The sequence below is a fragment of the Micromesistius poutassou genome, assembly GCF_964030765.1.
Source record: "Micromesistius poutassou genome assembly, chromosome: 19".
In the NCBI taxonomy this organism is placed as follows: domain Eukaryota; kingdom Metazoa; phylum Chordata; class Actinopteri; order Gadiformes; family Gadidae; genus Micromesistius; species Micromesistius poutassou.
In genome coordinates, this window is record NC_140289.1 from 10,973,823 (window position 1) to 10,989,197 (window position 15,375).

The following is a 15,375-nucleotide window of genomic DNA, read 5'->3' on the forward strand; positions in this document are numbered from 1 at the left end:
AATGTGTACAGGTTAAATCAGCAGTCACGACACACCCTGAACTCTGCATTAAACTGGTTACAACCTCATCATCATCACGTGTCCTTATTCTGGAGGAGCCGAGTTAAAGCCACCTAGGTGGCGTGTGGCAACGGACCTGGCTACACAATAAAAATAAGGATGATGATGACGCACACCCAACTGATGCAAAATACTGACCCACAAATTATTAGATAGAAGTCTGTACTCTTTCTATTTTGCTTTATCTCTATTTTGACCAACTGTCCTAGCTTTGTACATACATTCACATCGATAAAAGTATCGATTGTGAGCAAACTAAGCATATCGGTCCAATCCCAAAGAGGTTGACGTATAAGGCAAGTACACACATATACCGATATTTGCACTATGCAACTCTTTGGCGTTTCTAGCCAACATCGCAGTAGGATAACGGTTAGAACCATTTCCTATGGAGTCAGATGGGACTGTATCCTGGCAGAAGCATCTCAGTAACGAGGGCACCAGATTCGGCTGTCTTGTATGCAGCTGTTGACAGTAATCCTATAACTGATATTTTGCCTGTTAGGCCTTTGGATAATGTGCGCATATGTTACCAAAAATAACTTTAAAATGGTGGCCAATATGTTACTGTTCATGACAGCATGTTCAGTCTTTATTGTTGTAAGAATGTATATGTCTTCTGGGTCACATTAAGTGACTATAATGATAACGGAATGTTTTTAACTATACATCACCTTAATATTGCTGGTGTATTTGATTGTTTTCATACTTATGGCATAATAATGAATTCCAAAAGATTGAGCCCCTTATCAGCGGGCCTGGTCAGGGTTAACTGAGACGGGAAAACCATGACAGGTTAAACATCCGCATTCAGAGGCCAGTTTCACCCGCACAAGTTGGTTTCTGAGAAATGGCCTGACAGGTAGAAGGAAGAACCCACAAGTAGATGGGTGGAAAATAGTTGAGGTTAGAATAACCGGTTATTCTTTATGTGTGGTATGTGATGGGCAAAACAGCCCAATGAGCACACCACATGATATGTACGTTATGAACACACCACATGATACGTACATTACGAATATAGTTAACCCATGTTCTAAACGAACACACACATAACCAGCTATTCTTCAGGTCAAGGCCTGAGCCGGAGGCCGGATGTCCCAACATGGAGAGATGCTAGAGACTCAGACAATGCACCACACATTCGCAAGAACAGGTGTGTAGTACGCCTTTCAACTTTTATGTCATGACCCATAAGATCCAGTCAACCCAGAAGACGGTTAGAAATCCCACCGTTGGACCACAGTCATTAACACTGTCATGGTTATGAGATATTTATTGGCATTTTGAACTCTGGCGGCCCCTAGTGGCCGCACATATGCTAGTTAGGTATTTCCTGTTCCCCTGCAGCCCCAATTACTCCTGACACCTGTGTCTCGTTTCCCCTGTCACATGACCAATCAAGCCATGTATTTAAGCCCTCCCTCTGACAATGATCTGTGCTTAGTCTTTGTTGTGTCACCTTGTACTCTGACGTGAGCTTAGCCTTGGAAAGATAATTATTATTGATTCACTGTGTTTTGACCCCCCTGCCTGTTCTCTGGATTACCCACTCGGATTTGCCCTTTAGTACGACGCTTTGAACTCTTTGTATTTTTTGACCAAGAGTCTACCTATGTTTAGTTTTCTTTTGCTTTTTGGAATTCTGCCTTTGTTAGACTTTTTGACCTTTGAACTCCTCTGATCTTCTGTGTGTTTGCCCTTTGGACTTGGTACAATAAATACCACTAAATTAACCCATCTCTGCGCTTGAGTCTACACCCCCCTTGTCCCAACCCTGACAGAAAGACTAAGCCAATGGATGACTCAGCAGGGACCTCGGACACAGCCCCCCAGGATTCATCGGATCTCGAACGCATCATGGCTACCCTCAACAGCTTCGGAGCTACCATGGACACCCATGCCCGAGTCTTGGCCGATCAGCGGCAACGGGTCCAACAACACGACCAAGCTCTACAAGATATACTGACGGAAGTACGGAGGATCGGGGATCTACCATCTCCAGCACCTGCTCCCAATCCAACTCCGGTACCGTCCCCTGCACCACCTAGTCATGAACCAAGACTGCCCGCACCACAGAGATATGATGGGAACCCAGGTGGGTGCAGAGGCTTTTTGACACAATGTGGTTTGGCATTTGAACTACAGCCCTCAATGTATCCCAGTGATCGATCTCGAATAGCTTACTTAATCACCCTAGTGACTGACAAGGCTCTGGCCTGGGCGACTGCTATCTGGGGTCAACAGGGCGCTATCTGCTCTAACTATGCAAATTTCCATGAAGAAATGTTGCGTGTCTTCGACCGGTCAGCAGTTGGCCAGGAGGCAGCCAAAAGGCTTCTTAAACTTCGACAAGAACTAGGCAGTGCTGCTGACTATGCAATTACTTTCAGAACCCTGGCAGCTGATAGTGGGTGGAACGAGCCGGCTCTAATCTCAGCCTTCTATGATGGGCTGTCTGATGTCCTGAAGGATGGGTTGGCTACCGTGGAGACACCCAATGACCTTGAGACATTGGTCTCCCTGGCTATTCAGCTAGACAACCGCCTGCGTGAGCGCCATCGCACCCAACCTCACGTCCGAAGGTCGGCTGATGTTCCAGCTCCATCCTGGAGTCCTGCCTCCACATCGTCCAGTGATCCTGAGCCCATGCTAATTGGAGGAACCCGCCTCTCTCAAGCTGAAAGGGATCGCCGTAGAAGAGAGGGGCTATGCTATTATTGTGGTAAGGCAGGCCACCTGCGAACCTCTTGTCCTGACTGCCCGGGAAATGGCCGGCCCCGTCAAGATTAGGGAGAATTATGACCGGGGCAACATTCTCTCCCGACTCCCCGGGTGCAGGAGTATTCTTACCGGTATGCCTATCATGGGGAGAGCAGCGACACACCTTTCAGGCCTTCATCGACTCCGGCGCTGCTGGAAATTTTATGGACATTAATGTAGCCCGACGCCTGCAGGTGCCCCAGATTACAGTTAATCCTCCCTTTGTTATCTCTGCCCTTGATGGTCGCTCCTTAGGTAAAGGAAGAGTGACTGTTGCCACCTCTCCCCTGAGACTCCAATCAGACATTCATCGGGAAGAAATTACCCTCTACCTGATTGACTCACCCGGGTTTCCTGTGGTTCTTGGTTTTCCATGGCTGAATCGGCACAATCCCTGTATTGATTGGGCCACTGGAACTATTCGTGAGTGGGGACCCACTTGCCATGCCACGTGTCTCCTGCCGAGTTCGGCCCGACCACTGGTGGAACCTGTTGATGCCTTGGAGCTAGCTCAAGTTCCCGTTGAATATTTGGACCTGAAAGAAGTCTTCAGTAGGGTAAGAGCATCTACACTGCCCCCTCACAGGCCCTATGACTGTAGCATTGAGCTTTTGTCTGGCACCAGCCCTTCCCGTGGGCGTATTTTCTCCCTGTCTTTGCCAGAACGTGAGGCCATGGACAAATACATTAAAGAGGCCCTGGCTACTGGATTTATTCGACCCTCCACCTCTCCAGCCGGGGCTGGATTCTTCTTTGTGGGCAAGAAGGATGGAGGGCTTCGACCCTGCATAGACTATCGGGCTCTAAACAAGATCACCATCCGTAATCGCTATCCTCTGCCACTAATGTCTACTGCCTTTGATTTGCTCCAGGGGGCAAAGTTCTTCACCAAGCTCAACTTGAGAAATGCGTACCACCTCATACGCATCCGCGAGGGCGATGAATGGAAGACCGCTTTCAACACTCCAACAGGGCACTACGAGTATCAAGTTATGCCATTTGGTCTTACTAATGCACCTGCAGTGTTCCAAGCCCTTATTAATGATGTCCTCAGAGATATGATTAACCACTTTGTTTTTGTCTACCTTGACGATATTTTGATTTTTTCTAAGTCCCTTTCAGATCACCGTCACCATGTCCGGCAGGTTTTACTGAGGCTGCTGAAGAACCACCTGTTTGTTAAGCCGGAGAAATGTGAATTCCATGCGTCTGAGGTGACTTTTCTAGGCTTCATCTTGAAGGAAGGACGTGTTCAAATGGACCCTGTGAAGACTCAGGCTATTAGGGACTGGGCATCCCCTAGGTCTGTCAAAGAGGTCCAGCGGTTCCTGGGATTTGCCAACTTCTACAGGAAATTCATTAGGAACTTTGGCACTGTAGCTGAGCCAATCTCTGCCCTCACTAAGGGTGGTGTGCCATTCATATGGACTCCTCAGGCGGAAGAGGCGTTCAGACTACTCAAGGAGCGTTTTTTGTCTGCACCTATCCTTTGTCTGCCAGATCCCGCTCTGCCTTTCGTGGTTGAGGTGGATGCATCCAATGTGGGGGTTGGTGCAATTCTTTCCCAGCGTGTCTCCGATGGGAAGTTGCATCCTTGTGCATTTTACTCTCGTCGCCTATCCCCCACTGAGGCTCGATATGATGTTGGGGACAGAGAGCTATTGGCTGTCAAGATGGCATTAGAGGAGTGGAGACATTGGCTGGAGGGGACCCAAGATCCGTTCTTAGTCTGGACCGACCATAAAAATCTGGAATATTTAAAACAGGCCAAGAGATTGAATCCCCGCCAGGCTCGGTGGGCACTTTTTTTTACCCGGTTCAACTTCACCATCTCATACCGACCAGGCACCAAGAACAAGAAACCAGATGCTCTATCCAGACAGTTTGAGGCCCTCGGTGCCGAGGAAGACAAGGGTCCCATTATCCCCAGCTCTAGGATTGTGGCTCCGATCCGCTGGGGCATTGAGGCCGAGGTCAGGAGCGCTCTCCAGCAGGATCCAGGACCTGGAAGGGGTCCACCTGATCGTCTTTTTGTTCCCCAGAGGGTGAGGTCCAAAGTTTTACAGTGGGGGCACTCTTCCTGCCTGGCTGTACATCCTGGCCGTCAAAGGACTCTGGAGTTTTTGAAGAGACGTTTCTGGTGGCCGGAGATGGAGAAGGACGTCAAGTCGTTTGTGGCAGCATGCACTGTCTGTGTTCAAAGTAAGACACAGCATCAACGTCCTCAAGGTCTCCTCCACCCTCTCCCTGTTCCTGGTCGTCCTTGGTCACACCTGTCAGTGGACTTCATTACTGGTGTTGGAGCTATTTATTTAGTTGTAGTACTTAGTGCTGTTTAGTTTATTATTTTGTTTAGTGAGTATTTAGTTTTTGGTTATTCTCAGTCAATTTGCTTGATTTCATTATGATTAGATTTCTATTAGTATTCTAGTTTATTATTTGTTTACTTTAGGTGTTTCTTGTTTATTATTTGTGTTTTGTTTCATTTGGGCACGGTAGGGGGGCACCTGAAGTTATATAGGTAGGCTGTCGGTAAGGGACCAGCATGCACCTGGGTGGGCAAATGGTTTTTTACCGGAGCGGGAGAGGCACAGGAATTTTCTTTGTTCTTTGTTTGCTCGCTGTTTGGTTAAATAAACCACGCTTTTTGTTGAAACTGGACATCTGTTTGGACATTATGTTTTTCCCATCCGCGTACACCACAACCCATGGTGCAACAGTGGCCCTTTGATTAGTATAATTTGAAGTTTGATTTGATACTTTTATCTGTTTGACAATCGGCTGCTACAACTGGTCTTCCCTCCTCTGAAGGTAACACAGTTATTCTAGTAGTGGTAGACAGGTTCTCTAAGTCCTGTCGCTTTATTGCCTTGTCAAAGTTACCCTCTGCTCTTCAAACTGCTAAACTAACGTTTGAACATGTTTTCCGAGTCTATGGGCTTCCCCAAGACATTGTGTCCGACAGGGGTCCTCAGTTCACCTCCCGGGTGTGGCGAGCCTTCTGTAAACTAATTGGAGCCACGGCCAGCCTCACATCCGGGTTCCATCCCCAGTCCAATGGGCAAACTGAGAGGGTCAACCAGGAGCTGGAGGCATCCCTGAGGAGTCTAGTGGCTGGCAACCCATCGTCCTGGAGTTCCCGGCTGCCTTGCGCTGAGTACGCCCACAACACACTCAAGTCCACATCTACTGCCATGTCTCCATTCCAGTGCCAGTTTGGTTTTCAGCCACCTGTTTCCTGAGGAGGAGACGGATGTGAGAGTCCCGTCAGCGCTACAGTTCGTGAGACGGTGTAAAAGGACCTGGAAAAAGGTCCGACAGGCTCTCCTGCAGACCTCCAAAAGGAACCAGCGCCAAGCTAACCGGCTTCGGAGACCAGCCCCCAGCTTCCGCCCTGGTCAAAGGGTTTGGCTGGCCGCCAAGGACCTCCCACTGCGGGTGGAATCCCGCAAGTTGGCTCCTCGCTATGTGGGCCCCTTCAAGGTGGTCCAAAGAATTAATCCTGTGTGTTACCGCCTCCAGTTGCCTTGCTCCCTTAAAATAAACCCCACCTTCCATGTGTCCCTATTACGCCCTGTATTCACTTCCCCTCTTGCCCCTGCCCCTGAAACACCCCCCCCCCCCCCGTGTTATTGGAGGCCAACCAGCCTTCACCGTCCGCCGTATTGTGGATTCCCGTCAGGTTCGTGGCAGGTTGCAGTACTTGATTGACTGGGAAGGATACGGTCCAGAGGAACGTACCTGGATTCCAGCACGGGACGTCCTCGATACAGACCTCCGAAAGGACTTTCATGTCGCTCACCCTGACCGCCCTGGGAACGTCAGGAGACGTTCCTAGGGGAAGGGGTCCTGTCATGGTTATGAGATATTTATTGGCATTTTGAACTCTGGCGGCCCCTAGTGGCCGCACATATGCTAGTTAGGTATTTCCTGTTCCCCTGCAGCCCCAATTACTCCTGACACCTGTGTCTCGTTTCCCCTGTCACATGACCAATCAAGCCATGTATTTAAGCCCTCCCTCTGACAATGATCTGTGCTTAGTCTTTGTTGTGTCACCTTGTACTCTGACGTGAGCTTAGCCTTGGAAAGATAATTATTATTGATTCACTGTGTTTTGACCCCCCTGCCTGTTCTCTGGATTACCCACTCGGATTTGCCCTTTAGTACGACGCTTTGAACTCTTTGTATTTTTTGACCAAGAGTCTACCTATGTTTAGTTTTCTTTTGCTTTTTGGAATTCTGCCTTTGTTAGACTTTTTGACCTTTGAACTCCTCTGATCTTCTGTGTGTTTGCCCTTTGGACTTGGTACAATAAATACCACTAAATTAACCCATCTCTGCGCTTGAGTCTACACCCCCCTTGTCCCAACCCTGACAAACACATAGTCTAACCGCAGCCCAGGGCGCCTCCCGCCTTTCCCAAGGTTAGGGAGCTGAACGGGGAGCTGGATCCAGGTAACCCCCACGCCAGCCCTGATAACATCCAAAAACACACACACCAACCCTAAGCACACACACCTCGTTAGGAGGAAAACACAGCATAAGACCATACCACACAGATCATCTCACACTCTTCTGAAGCAGAACTTCCAAGGAGGCGAAGCTCCAGGCGACCTCAGCGCTGATAGGGACTTAGAAAATATTCGATCTCTCACGCTTTATGTACCTGTATCACTTTTACCATTTTACTTAATAAATCCGAGGCCCTCGTGCTGACAGAATTTATTACCTCTCCGTCTCATTTTCTCTGGTCAAGTAACTAGACAGACAGATTTTCCCAACATATGGGATTCAGTTCATGTTACTATTCTTGTGAGCTATAAGTTCAATAGACTTCATTGATCAAATAAGACGTCTGGTCACCTTTTTCTACCTCTACTCTGGCAATCCAACCCGGTATCACGCGATTTCGTCACACACACACACACACACACACACACACACACACTCTCTCGCTATCTCTCTCGTTTGAAAAACGCTGCCATTAAAAATGCATTGGTTTACATTTCGTTCTATGTAGTGTAGTGAACCTCAGTAGGGGTTGTGAACACAGCCTTTCTTAGCTCCTCCCCCCTGCACCCAGGTGCATTATAAAAAGGGCCAAGATGGCCGAACTCGACCTCTGCTGGTTGCCTACCAGGGTGGTGAGTTGGGTCCCCTCTTTTTAACAGTTTTCAGTTACAATTTTCCCTTTTTATTAATTTGTGTTTCTTGTTTTTAGGATCTCCTGCTGCTGTTCTGTTTTGGTTTTGTTTTGGTTCTGTTTTGATATTTTCTTTTGTTTGCTTTGGTTAAGTTTGCGTTGTGTTATTTCCCGTTTTCTGTGTCATTGTTTTGACAATTGAGTTGTTGGTTTACTTAACCTTTTGTTTTGTTGTTTGGTTTAGTTTGGTTTTATTCCAGTTTTCTTTATTTAGTGTTTCATCATTTCATCATTATTGTATTAAAATAAACATTATATATATATATATATCGTCTCTGCCTCTTTTAGATTTTCGAACCTGTGTCCTTATAATTTCTGTATCGTAATAGTTTATTTTCTTTGTTTTATTTCCTGGGGTGCAATTCCCCAGGTGGCGTTGTCGGTCCCTCTTTAGTTACCTTCCCTCCCCTTTATATTGAGTTTTTATAGAGTCCCGCCACATTTTGGCGTTGTCGGCAGGATTTCTTTTGAGGCAGAGACTTGTAGTTTTCTTTTTTTTTTCCCACAACACAATTGATTTGTATATAGCTTGTTAGGGTTTATTTTATTTTTTCTACAGAACAGCAGCAGGTGCCGGGCAGTTCCTGGCACGCACAGTTTCTCTCACCCCCTTCAGTTTTGTTTCCTCATGGAGGAGGAGGTCGCCCAATTAAGGGACTTGGTCAATCAGCTGCGAGCTGAGAATCAACAGATGCGTCAAGAGCGAGAGACTAACCAGTCTTGCCCCAGCACCTCATCGGCAATTCCATCAGCCCCTGGACTCTCTTCAGTCCCTGCAGTAACTGAGAGGCTGATTCATTTCCCCAGAGACCGGAAATGCCCACTGTTTCGGGGCAGGGCAGGACTAAGTATTGGGGAGTGGATTGAAGAGGTCCACGCCTGCGTACGAGCTCGCCACCTGTCTCCAGCGGACCAAGCGCTCTTTATCTATGATCACCTGGAGGGAGAAGCAAGAGAAGAAATTAAATATCGGTCCCCAGAGGAAAGGGCAGATCCAGATAAGGTTCTGCTTATATTAAAAGAACTCTTTGGGTGTACAAAATCATATGTATCTCTGCAGGAAGAGTTCTTCTCCAGGAAGCAACAAGATGGTGAAACGTTACAAGAGTTCTCTCATGCATTAATGTGTTTGATGGAGAAGGTGGTACAAAAATCCCCTCATGGTTCACTTAATAGGGAGGTGTTGTCGAGAGATCAATTTGTTGAACATGTGTTTGATTGTTCCCTTCGCAGAGAACTCAAGCAGTTTGTCCGGGGCCACCCTACCGCCACCCTGATAGAGGTCCGTACTGAGGCCATTAGATGGGTACAAGAAGGGATGCCTGGGGGTGCAAGGGGCAGAAGCTATTCTGTTCCCAGTGCCTTTGGTTACCAGCACACTGTAGAAGGTAATCGGTCCAACCACCAGGGGGCAGGTAACTCATCCTTCAGTTCTGAGTTAAGTGAACTGAAGGAAATCCTCCGCAACCAGCAAGAGCAACTCATCCACCTCACTAAGAGCCTTACAGCTCTTAAAGAAGGCCCTAGAACTCAGTCAGGGCATGGTAAGAGAACGGTGATCTGTATGAGATGTCAAAAACCAGGTCACTTTGCTAGGGAGTGTAGAGAGGATTATGCAGTTATACAGCCCCAGCAAGCTCCTGCTGCCACACAACCCATGTCCCGCCCCAGAAACCAGGGAAACTGGCACCCCCTGAACCATTGAGCCAAAGTTCAGGTGGGGGCTCATCTGGCTCCAATTTGGCTGCTAGTCATGAAAGATTGGTTTCTGCATGTCCAAATATTTCTGTACGTATGGGAGGGGTGCAGGTTCCATGCTTAGTGGACACTGGATCAATGGTGTCAACGATGACCGAGCATTTCTTTCTACAGCATTTTGAGCCCTGGGGACCAGAAAAAACTCCAGTCTTGTAATTGGCTCAGATTAAGTGCTGCAAATGGGTTAGCAATTCCATATGTTGGTTACCTGGAATTGGATGTACAGCTTTGTGGGAAAACTGTTAAAAAGCGGGGGGTGTTGGTTGTCAGAAACACTCCACATGGTGTATCCTTAGTCCCTGGTGTACTAGGAATGAACATCATCAAAGAATGTTACGGGGAGTTGTTTGTGCAACATGGGCCTGCCCTCTTTGACTTGCCTTCTGTGTTACAGGCCCCCACACCCATTCAGCACGCTCTTCAGCAGTGTTATCGGGTCCAAACTAAAGCCCCTCCTGAACGTCCGGGACGTGTAAGGGTAAAAGGGGGGAGGGTTTGCAGAGTCCCAGGGGGTACTATGAAAATGGTGGCAGCCACAGGCCCCCAACATTTGGCCGATCAGAGTTTGTTTGAGCCCAGCAGCGGTGGCTTGCCTGCAGGGCTATTAGCTTCTCCAGCCCTGGTTCACATGGTTAAAGGTACGGTGTATATCCCCATTGTCAATGTAGGGACCCAGTGTGTTGTACTATACCCTAATACCATTCTAGGTACTGTTAGTGAAGCTTACCTTGCCAACTCACCTGATAACCTTGTGGAGGAGGGAGTAGAAGTTACAGTCTCTTCACAGACTACCAGTTCAGTGCAGGATAAGATCGCTGCAGTTGATTTAACAGCACTCACTCAGGACGAGCAGTGTCAAGTTAGGCTGCTACTGCAGAAATACAGTGGTATCTTTTCAGCCTATGAGGGAGATCTAGGTTGTACTAACCTCATTTCTCACGATATTCCATTACTAGATGACGTGCCAGTGCGCCAGCGATATCGTCGTATCCCACCTTCAGAATATGAGTCGGCAAAAGCCCACATTCGCCAACTTCTGGATGCACAGGTCATCAGAGAAAGTAGTAGCCCCTTTGCCTCTCCCATTGTGCTCGTGAGAAAGAAAGACGGCAGCCTTCGGTTGTGTGTGGACTACCGGCTTTTGAACAGCAAGACTCGCAAGGATGCGTTCCCCTTGCCCCGTATTGAAGAATCCCTTGATGCATTATCAGGGGCCCACTGGTTCTCCACATTGGACCTGGCTGCTGGGTACCATCAAGTACCTGTCACAGAGAGGGACAAGGCAAAGACGGCATTCTGTACCCCTTTTGGGTTGTTCGAGTGGAACCGGATGCCTTTTGGTTTGTGCAATGCCCCAAGCACTTTCCAAAGGTTGATGGAGAGGATCTTTGGGGAACAACATGGTCAATCATTGTTGTTGTATTTGGATGATGTTGTTGTTTTTTCTGCCACTGTGACAGAGCATATTCAACGCATAGATGCCGTGTTGGGCCGCCTACAGCAAGAAGGACTGAAAGCCAAGTTGGAGAAGTGCTCATTCTTCAGACCAGAGGTGAACTACCTGGGTCACATCATTTCTAGAGAAGGTGTAGCCACTGATCCTGGCAAAATCGAGGCTGTTGCAGGGTGGCCAAGGCCTAACCATGTGTCAGAGCTGCGCTCTTTTCTAGGATTTGCCAGCTATTACAGACGTTTTGTTGAGGGGTTTGCCAAGCTGGCAGCCCCTTTACATCGCCTGGTTGCTCAACTCACTGGCACCAAAGCCCGGAAACCATCAGGTGGAAGCCTCCATGCTGCATGGACAGAGGAGTGTGAGCAGAGCTTCGAGGGGCTGAAGAAAAGGTTGGTGTCAACTCCAGTCCTGGCCTATGCTAACTTTTCATCACCCTTCATCTTGGAGGTTGATGCCAGCTACAACGGACTGGGTGCTGTACTGTCCCAAGAACAGCAGGGTAAGGTCAGACCCATTGCCTATGCAAGCCGTGGTCTTAAACCAACAGAACGCAACATGACAAACTACAGCTCCATGAAATTGGAATTTCTTGCCCTTAAATGGGCTATGACTGAAAAATTCCGGGACTATCTATTGGGACAGAAGTGTGTGGTGTATACAGACAATAATCCCCTCAGCCACCTGTCCACAGCCAAGCTGGGTGCTACCGAGCACCGTTGGGCCGCACAGTTGGCGTCCTTTGACTTTTCCATCAAATACAGGTCCGGTCAAAGCAACAAGAATGCAGATGCACTTTCCAGGCAACATCCACCAAGCATTCAAACATCAGAGTATGTAGCTCCAGGCACATCAGTCCCGGAATTGCTACAACAGGTTGTTGTGGAGAATCGAGTGACCCAGGCTACTGTTTCAGCTTTCCCTTGCTACTCTCCCCCTGACTTGCATGGTTTACAGGAAGCTGATCCAGTAATCCGAGAGTTCCTGACGTTTTGGACCAGAAAGAGGGCCCCGGATGCAGCTGAACGACGGCAGGCTTCCAAAGAAGTCCTGGTGCTGATCAAACAGTGGGACCGGCTAGTGGAGCAAGGAGGGGTGCTCTATCGTCGTGTCACCATCCCTAGAGGAGATGAAGTGCTCCAGTTAGTACTCCCTACATCGCTCAAGACCCAGATACTTCAACAGTTGCACAATGAACATGGGCACCAAGGTGCTGAGCGAACAACAGAGCTGGTCCGTCTGCGGTGCTATTGGCCAGGGATGCACCACGACATCAAGCAATGGTGTCGAGAATGTGAACGCTGCCAGGTATCCAAACACACTCAACCTACTGCCTGTGCTTATATGGGTCACTTGCTTGCTTCACGTCCAAACCAGATCCTGGCCATCGACTTCACCATCCTGGAGCCTTCGAAGAGCGGGGCAGAGAACATCCTGGTCATGACCGATGTCTTTTCGAAGTATACACAAGCCATCCCAACCCACGACCAGCGGGCATCCACAGTGGCCAGAGTATTGGTTAATGAGTGGTTCTGCAGGTTCGGTGTGCCTGGTCGCCTCCACTCTGACCAGGGCAGGAACTTTGAAAGCAACCTCATCCAGCAGCTCTGCCAGATGTATGGCATTGAGAAGAGCCGCACCACGCCCTACCATCCAGCTGGAAATGGCCAGTGTGAGAGGTTCAACCGCACCTTACACAACCTTCTCCGCACTCTGCCCACCACCAAGAAGAGAGACTGGTCCAGCTACCTGCCCCAAGTGACCTTTGCATACAATACAACAGCACATCAGTCGACTGGTGAGTCTCCGTTTTTCCTGATGTTTGGCCAAGACCCACAATTACCTGTTGATTTTCTGTTAGGCAGAGTACAGGAACCTGTACCTGGCCACCCCCATGATTGGATCGTGGAACACCAGACACGGCTACGTCATGCTTTTGAGAGTACAACCAGGCACCTGGAAGCTGCGGCTGCCCGGCGGAAGGAACACTATGACAAGCATGTTCGTGATGTCCCGCTGCAAGAAGGTCAGCTGGTCCTCCTCAAAGACACCAGCGTAAGGGGCCGTCACAAAATTCAAGACATCTGGAGCTCAACAGTGTATAAAGTACTGAAGGCCCCTGGAATGGGAGGGTCTGTGTATACTGTGGCTCCGGTGCGTAACCCCCAGCAGGTAAAGCACGTTCATCGTTCTCTCATAAAAGGCAAAGTGGATTGTGCTGCTAATTGTCCCCCCAGTGAACCCCCTGAACAGATGGGATCCATCTCAGCAGATGAGTCATCGTTTGGTAGTGACTGGGCCGTAGTGACCTCGGAACCCATGGCTGTCCCAAGAAACCACATACCAGCGCGGCCTGTCACCATCACCCTCTCACCAAACCAAACTGATGCTGTTGCTACCTCTCAGCCAAGCGAAGGCCCAGTGTATTCAACAACTAGCACTGAAATTCCAAGCACCAGTGAGGCCTCCCTGAGAAGAACTACCCGTCCGAACGCAGGCAGACACCCAAACCTTCACCACCTTCCTCAGGTTGCTGGGAGTAGTGCTATTGGGGCTAGTAACTCTCTGATGCCTGTGTTTAGTGGCTGTGCGGTGTTTAGGCCATGGCAATAAATGTAAATCGTCGGGCCGACGATTAAAAAAAACATGGGGTAGATTGTAGTGAACCTCAGTAGGGGTTGTGAACACAGCCTTTCTTAGCTCCTCCCCCCTGCACCCAGGTGCATTATAAAAAGGGCCAAGATGGCCGAACTCGACCTCTGCTGGTTGCCTACCAGGGTGGTGAGTTGGGTCCCCTCTTTTTAACAGTTTTCAGTTACAATTTTCCCTTTTTATTAATTTGTGTTTCTTGTTTTTAGGATCTCCTGCTGCTGTTCTGTTTTGGTTTTGTTTTGGTTCTGTTTTGATATTTTCTTTTGTTTGCTTTGGTTAAGTTTGCGTTGTGTTATTTCCCGTTTTCTGTGTCATTGTTTTGACAATTGAGTTGTTGGTTTACTTAACCTTTTGTTTTGTTGTTTGGTTTAGTTTGGTTTTATTCCAGTTTTCTTTATTTAGTGTTTCATCATTTCATCATTATTGTATTAAAATAAACATTATATATATATATATATCGTCTCTGCCTCTTTTAGATTTTCGAACCTGTGTCCTTATAATTTCTGTATCGTAATAGTTTATTTTCTTTGTTTTATTTCCTGGGGTGCAATTCCCCAGGTGGCGTTGTCGGTCCCTCTTTAGTTACCTTCCCTCCCCTTTATATTGAGTTTTTATAGAGTCCCGCCACAGTAGCACGAAACAAATCGGAGAAACGCTCCCATTCAGGATGCATTGGTTTACATTTCGTTCTGTGTAGCACGAAAAAAACGCTGCCACTCAAAATGCATTGGTTTACATTTCGTTCTGTGTAGCACGAAATAATCGAAGAAACGCTCCCATTCAGAATGCATTGGTTTACATTTCATTCTGTGGGGGACGTTTGTTTCAGTTTTTGAGGAGGTCTGCTTAAAAAATCGGACATATTGACATATACTGTATATAACTAGGTGCACTGTACTGTCTGCACACACACTCACTCACTCTCTCTCTCTCTCTCTGAAAAACGCTGCCATTCAAAATGCATTGGTTTACATTTCGTTCTGTGTAGCACGAAAAAAATCGGAGAAACGCTCCCATTAAGAATGCATTGGTTTATATTTCGTTCTGTGTAGCATGAAAAAATCGGAGAAACGCTCCCATTCAGAATGCATTGGTTTACATTTCGTTCTGTGCAGAACGAAAAAAGTCGGACAATCGTGCTGTGGGACACGATTCAATAGATTAACGTTCGTGCATGAGCACGAAATCGCGTGATACCGGGTTGTACATTTCTGGATGGCGATTTAATGTAATAAAGTTCCCTTTCCTCTTTTCTGTATCAACAAGTGGACTGTACAAGGCCGGGTCTGAGCCGACACACTGCACCATTGCCTGTTGTGGGACCACATGATATGTTAGTGTGGATAGCCTAGTGCATGCTTTAGTCTGCTGTTCCCCTCTTTGGTCTCCCACCATCATCGGCTAACAACTTAACTTCAGCTAATTCTGATTAGTTCCATCAAATTAATTCATTGTCTTGCTTATTTACTTCATGCCTCTTGTAATCTCA